At 36.0% G+C, this 7,787-nt stretch overlaps 1 non-coding gene across 1 annotated transcript; it reads right to left on the minus strand.

Moving 5' to 3' along the window:
• Positions 1-7,405: 7,405 nt before the first annotated feature.
• Trnat-agu (transfer RNA threonine (anticodon AGU)) lies at positions 7,406-7,479 on the minus strand. Its single transcript has one exon. It is a non-coding gene; the product is annotated as a tRNA-Thr (tRNA).
• Positions 7,480-7,787: the final 308 nt, after the last annotated feature.

Here is a 7,787-nt window from a genome sequence, read left to right on the forward strand (position 1 = left end):
TTGTTTAGAGCACAGTGTTGGTAGATACGCCGGGTTACACAGGATGTTACCAATTTATACAAAGTTGGAAGACAAGTAATTGGGCGGTACTTGGATGGATCTTGGGTGTTATTTTGATCCTTCGGTATTAAATAAGTAGTTCCCTGAGTTAGAAATGATGGTATTTCCTGCGGATTAGAAATAACATGATTAATTAATGTTGATAAACAATTATGAATACACCAAAACTTTTTAAGCCAGAAGTTCTGAACTCCGTCTGGTCCAGGGGATTTCCAGTTATGAAGCTCTTTGATGACATTTGAGACCTCTTCAGTCGTGAATGGTTCGTAGTTAGCAGTAACGTAGTGGTGACAGTTGTGCGTCGTATCTTCTATCCATCCAGCATTGTTGTTAAAAGCAGCTGGTGTGGAAAGTTGATTTCCCCAAAACTCATGAATTTCTTCTTGGCTTGGGTAAGACTTGTCGGCATTTTCTACCGTGGAATTGAGTTTTCGGTAGAACGCCTTCTCGGAATTTTCAAAAAGTGCATTGTCACTTTTTCGGTTGTTACTAACTTTGTACCTCCTTAGTCGTCCTGAATAGACGGAGAGTTTTTGCTTTAATGTATCCAGACACTGTTGGGCTGTGTTATTGTCTGGATCGTATCTCGAGTGTCTTGCAGTGTTCCGCATTATTTCTTCAGCTCTCCTAACGACTTTTCTACTTGGTACTCCTCGTAAATATTCTGTGACTTGGCCAATATCCCTACGCAGTAATTCAATCTTCCCTTGCAGTCTTTTTTCCCAGGGTGCAATTCTGTTACCAGTTCTTCCGTTATTAGTATCCCGCCGTGTTCTGATCTTAATGCCCATGACATTAGCAATTGCTGTTGCTGCACAGTAGATGAGCATATGCAAATATTCTAATGTGTAATGAGCTTCTACGACGTAATTGGGTAGGACTTCAGTGTTCACAATTTGTAACAGCGCACCTAGTTTCTTACAAGAGTTAATTCTTGGTAGCGGTGGTCTGCTAAGTGGGTTTGTTCCATTAAACTCTTGTACGGCGCGAGCCATTTCGTTTACTAGGCTATCACGTAACTCGTTGTTTTCCTGCGGTGTATTATCAGGTTGAGTTGTTTCTGGTACGGGAAGCTCAGGAATCTGCTCATCAGGGATTTCATTAGGGACTTGATCTAAAATTAGCCCTTGATTGTTAATCTCCCGTTCGACTTCGCTTTTGATGGTATCGCGTCTAGTCTCTGGGATAAGATTATTTCTGATGATTACCCGGTATTGATCTGATACTCGTTGCTCCGATACTTGAATATCTGGGTACTCTCTGCAAAATTCGGCATACAGTTGTTGTCGGTAGCCGATCGTTTCTTGACCGAGGTTTGTCACCTTGTAGTAGAAGCGCAAAATGTTTTCATTAATGGACGCAGTCCATTTCATGCGCTGCCTCGGTCGTCCCGCTTGAGTGAGCGCCGGCTGATGTTCCAGCGCAGCACCTTCAGCGGGTGGAGCTCTTGCTGTTGTTTGGCTCACTTGTGGTTGTTGTTGTTGTTGGGCTGTAGCTGATTGTATGACAGGGGCCCGCCTCCTCAACACCCTGCCACCGACGTCCCGCATGCTGTCACGTCCAGCGCCGGCTCCAGACGTGCCCTGGCGATCCCCAGGCAGCGATCCTAAACATAAATCATAATTCTCCATATTAATGGGTTTGCATTTTATACCTACTGCCAGGTGTCAGTTTTTGTTCCACGGCAAGTATCCCTGCTACTCTCTGGGTACTGGCGCTACGAATACCCAGAAAGCATCCCCCATTTGCAGGGGGCCGCGCCTGATAGAAGAACTGACAAAAAACTCCCACAGGGAGTTTATCCCACAGGATTATCCTTATAATATTATAATTATTATTATTGGTTTTAGCTCTGGTTTTAGCCTTTCGATTACGTATTTAATATAATGTTAATTAATTAGTTTTTATTTTTACCAAAATGACATTACTTTCGGGACATTAGCGAAAAGGAAAACAAAAAAATTCTGAACTAAAAATATGTAAATCATCAAAGATTACACCTTAGATGTTAATCTAAGATCTACAATGTCTACTTACAGTTTACAGTATAAAGTATTTATGTTACACCGGACGTGGACGGCACGGCGCGCAGGACAATAGAAATCGCCCGCCCTCGGCACATCCTGGTCTCGCCCCGTTCTGTCGAAAGATAAATCAGCCAATGCTTTTCATATCATTTCAACGTGCCCGTTTTAGCATAAATCTGGCTTAAGTATAACAGACGTCTGGTTGCTTAACTTAGTACAAAACATAAATTTGGTCTTTTGGTGAATTGTGGGTGAATTACTTTTTTTGATTACCAAAAATAATGCTCTGACACTCTGACTGAATATTGAAATACTGATTACGAATACGAATCTCCAAGAATTTCGCTACGTTTTCAAAATGATACACTCATACAGGAAGTATTAAATGAGTTAAAATGTACCTATTCTACAAATATACAAACGTGTTAAAAGTAATACATGTTCTTTCGATAGTATGTACTAATTTTGATCATATTGATATCGAGTCGAATGGAGTATCGCAAACTAAAGTGTATTGTAAATGTAACTTTGTAACCTATTCGATTAAATAAAAACCGGTTTTTCGAAAAACCGTTTTTTTTTTGGCCGGTTATAACCGCTAAGTTAAACCGTAACAAAAAAACCGGTATAACCGAAAACTGGTGTTTTGTCAAAAACCGCCATCCCTACATTCTATTACTTTATAATAAGAGTATTGTCTCACCGAAGAACGAAGATACGGATATAGCCATAGCCAACTATGTTGCCCGATTTTATTTGATAGTTTATAAAAATATTTCAATTCTAGTTCTTAGCCATTTGATTGTTTTTTGAAAAGGAAGAAAGTCATCAAGCATTATAATTTTTTTTGGCCATTTTCGTTGTGAGGATCGGCTTTCTATTATGTTTCGTTACATATACCATAATATACCTTTCTTCAGTCGTACCCATCTTAATTTTTAGTTTTTTAACCTACTCAATTTGTTTTCTTCACCTTTCTTTGGCTTCTGCAACTGCAACTCTGAAGCAGTGGTTTAGTGGATTTCTGACTTGTAGTATGGTCTACAAGTCTACATATTTATACTGTTGGTGATTTTACCCGAGCTCTCGCTCATTGCACCATCCCTTGCAATGTTAACTTCTCTCGAGCATCTATTTGCAAAACATGACCAAAGTAAGAGGAGATTTTTTCGGTAACAATGTTTCGGAGCCTTTTTTAAAAATTACTAATATTTATTTATACAATAGAGCTTTTATTGTTTAAACAATAATTAATAAACAATTAGGTGTTAAATCTGCGAGTACCTAGACCTTTTTACCCTAACAATGTTATAAACCTACAGAAAAGGTTTTAGAAAAATAAAAACTTGTTTGATTTTTTTCGAAACGATGCAAGTTTTTGACTTCCCTAATTTTATTATCATTGAAACCCACAAACGCTTATATATTTATTACTATTTTTGCGTAAAGATACATTTTTCATAACAAATCGTTATAAAATGCGTACCAACAAATACACATAAAAACAAAATATTACTCGTGATTGCTTTAACTTCAAGATACATAGGTATATATGTTAAAGAAAGAAGGTGTATGTCCAGCGTGTATTCAATCAACAGCTCAAGCGGTGATATATGCAGAAGAAACAGTATACGTGGGTAGGATATCTGAAGATTACAAAATCAAAACCATTTCGAATCTTCAACCGTCTTCAAAGCCATTTTGGGTTCAAAGGCAACAAAAAATAATACTAGGATATCAGAAGTGTGAACAGATTGCAGGTACCGGTCACTTCACTTAGTACTATCATGGATGATCATAACATGTTATGGTTTGTGTTTATGGTGGTACTTGGTAGACTTGGTACTACCTTTTGCAGTATAGAAGATTTATTGATTTTAAGATCAAAATTCTGTTCACATTAAAGTGGTTCTAATATGGGTACTGTGTGTGAATCAATATTTTATACCATGATAAATCTCAGATCTATAGAGAGCCCAATGATTTAAAAAATCAATATATGAGTGCACTGGCTATCAGGTAAGCAGAAGTTAGTTGGAGGTATTCTCCGGCGAGTGTGGTTAAGTTAAGTATTCACTGCGCCATAGCACAGTACCTACGCGCGGTCAATGAATAATTAGTGACGTCAGTTAGAAACATGTATTCTATAAACATCCTTGATTTAAAACATTTTAAAAGTCGCTTATTGAAAGTAACTAATGATTACTTATTACTAAAAGATATTCGTATGTCGCATATAAATAGCTTATTAATGTATTAGTAGGGGAGCAAAATATGCTAAATGTGCAGTCACTCGAGCGTTATGGTGACCTATTAGGTTGTGAAGAGTAGGTCCTAAAACCAAAAAAAGTTAAGTAAAGTTTTCCATTTTAGTGGGCGCTTGCCATTTTTTAATTTAATTTTCCATTTCCAACAATCGTTTTTTCCGATTATAACGCCATCTATCCATAATTCCAAAAAATGTTTTGAATAAAAGTTACTTATTTTTACGTAAGGAATACAAATCGTAAGCTATAAAACATGGGGGCTCCTATTTAAGATTTTAAAGTAAACCCCCCTCCCCCACCTCCGTGGGGGTCGTGTTTGGTACCATTCGACAGATTTTTCAAAAATAATAAATAGACGTATTTTACAGTTTTTCGATCTGATGTTCATTTCGCAAAATATCGCGGGATTCGTATTTAAAATATTAAATTTACCCCTCACCCCTCCCGTGGAAATCGTTTTTGGTATCATTCGATAGATTTTTAAAAAATATTGAGCACATATTTTCTAGTTTTTTTATCTATCATTCATTTCGCGAATTATTCGCTTTTTTCTTGTGAACCTTTGGGACTCACCCATTTCCTTACGCTCGGCCCAAATCGTCAGATTTCTGAAATATCCACTCTTTTGCATGTACTTAACTTACCTTATCTTAATCTGACAATTTCGAGTTTTTTTAAGGATATATTTTTTTTTCGGGCCTCCCTTAACGAACTGCCCTGTGTTAGGAGCCAATATATGGTACAGGTACATCTGCAGGGTACCAGGTTTCTCCCCATATGCTAATATGACGCTTTCGAGTAACTGCAAAAATCTCCGTTTGGGCTCCCCTACCATATGAAACTTTGGCTGTTTTGCAGCCAAATTTGAAAAAATATGAGAAATAGGTAATGGAAATAATAGTTTTCAATTACTAAAAATAAATAAATTGGTTGAATTGCTAGTCTAACGAGTGTTTTAGAGCAATTGTAAATAGTCATGATGATCGTAAATCTTCGAAGGAAGAAGGCATTTTAAGAAGAAGAATATATCAAAACGATACAGACGCAGGATTGAAGATACTAGATAAATCAAAAAGCACCAATAAAATTTGATTATGGTTACTTCTGTAAAGTATGTTGTTTACCTTATAAAAGTGTGGTTATTGTTAGTTGTACTTATATTTTTGCAAAAAGTCTACAATGGGTTGTTTGCAGTGACGGATCTACATATACCTTATAAACATATTATGTTTTAACCTACAAGGTAGAGGAACTGGTCCGAATATGGGCCCCCCATTTGTTTTTCTATTGAAACTTGCTTATAATATTTTATAACAATGTCTAAATATCATTTATACATGCTATGAGACCTTAGAAAAAAAAAACTGCTAACTATGTATTTTTTATAACAAAGTTTATTTATTTTACGGGTAATAATATGATGTGAGGCATATTTTTCTAACCAGGCCAGGCTGTCTAAAATATGGGCCCCATTCAAAAACTAACAAAATTTTCTTTTGACAACAAAAATACGAAATAACCTAGCCAACAATTTATGCTTGGAGAATAAGAAACATATATGTGAAAAAATAAAATGAAATTAACTGCAAAAATCGCAAACGTAAGAGTCTTTCTCAGTTCCGGAACACTGTTCATGTGCCCAGACATTGCACATTAAACATTGAACCCACGGTTCTTCTCTAGTATCATCAGAAAACTGTTGTTCAGAAAATAGACATGCGGTGTCATTGATGCTTTCAGGAGAATACTGTCCTATCTGTTTTACGTCAAGGTCTTCGTCAGCAGGCAAAAATTCCTCTTCCTCTTCTTCATCCGAACTGAATTTGATTTTTCTCTTGGGTTTCTTTACATTTTCTTTCGGCTTTAGCGCAGAATTTATTAGGAAGTTCCCCCCTTTCCTTCCTTGGTTTTTACATTTTCTTTTGATTCAACTGAAAAAACAGTTCTCTTCCCCGTTCTTTTTTTGATTTATTTATATTCTCAATTGATAATTCAAGGTCTGATTTATACGAAGATGAAATTATAACTTGAGAACGAGAACTTTTCCTTCCTCTTGAAGACGCTCGCTTCGTAACTGATGGGACAGTTGAAAAAACGAATGGACTCGTGAATGTTTTGAACGGTGTTCTAGCACAGTTGTTGTGTTCGTTGTTTTCCTTAATAGTTGATCTGGGTCTTTAGAATAACTTGGTCCTTGATCTTCTGAACGAACTGTTATATTTTCTGAAGAAATCGTTTTTGCAAGGTCGCTTGTCAATGCTTACAAATAAATTTCAGTCAAGTTACAAGTTTTCTCAGATTCAAGTTTTTCAGCACTGAAATCAGCATCAGAAAAAATGGTTATATTTATTGGCCCTATTTCTGTTACTTTAAAACCATTCTTAGCTATCTCTGCCGCCTGGCATTTCAAAAATAATGCCGTTTCCAATAGTTCTGCTAGATTTATGCGAGCAGTCTAAATATGGGCCCCTAGCCCATATTTACGTCACACAAGGGGCCCATATTTCAAAATATGTACGTTCAAGAAAAATAGTAGCTTATGATTTTGTAATTATTTTTTGTTTCCAACCTATATCAAAACTATTTTCCTCCCTTTTTCTGCCACACAAGCATAATATATCAATTCCGCAATAATGTCAATAAACACAAATATCACGTAATATAAACCTGCCCAATAAATTTTTTTCAAAAGTCAAAATCAAACGGTGTACACTGTGTAACAACAACATATGTGCTGGTCGACGAATCTGTAAATATATGACAAGAGAGGGGCCTTCTAGTATATTTGGGCATTTTCTAACAGATAGCACTACTTGTTTCATAGATAGTGTGGTGGCCCATATTAAATACATAGCCCATATTCGGACCAGTTCCTCTACAAAATCATTTGTTCTTTTGTAAGTACATAATTACTCAATCCATATTTTAAATTATTTTTGTTTGATTCACAATTTTTGTTTCAGGTGAGATTCACCACGTTCTAATTAGCATTGGAAATATAGGGGTAGGAAGAATTTTATTAATAATATTTAGAAAAAAAAACAAAAAGAAAGGCCCCGACGAGATTCGAACTCGTGATCTCCTGTTTACTAGACAGGCGCTTTAACCAACTAAGCCACGGCGCCGTTGTAGTAACTTAATTTAATATGACTAGAGCGTCAATGCTAGAATTTATCATATTCTTATTAATAATTTAAAAGATCATTTCATAGTAAAACTGTGGTCGTTGTTCTCTGGTAAGGTAAAACCTCCGTTAACCGAAATAATTGGGGCCATTTCGGATAACAAGAATTTCGGTTAAAAATAACATTGTTTTTTGTATTCTTCTTGTATCAAATTGGATACATAGTATTGTTGGTTAAAGTTGTTATTAAAAGATATTATGGGTGATTTCGTAACGATCGAGCAACATTAAGGATTTTGACAAATTAAT

The sequence above is a fragment of the Diabrotica virgifera genome, chromosome 4 (assembly GCF_917563875.1).
Source record: "Diabrotica virgifera virgifera chromosome 4, PGI_DIABVI_V3a".
NCBI classification, from domain to species: domain Eukaryota; kingdom Metazoa; phylum Arthropoda; class Insecta; order Coleoptera; family Chrysomelidae; genus Diabrotica; species Diabrotica virgifera.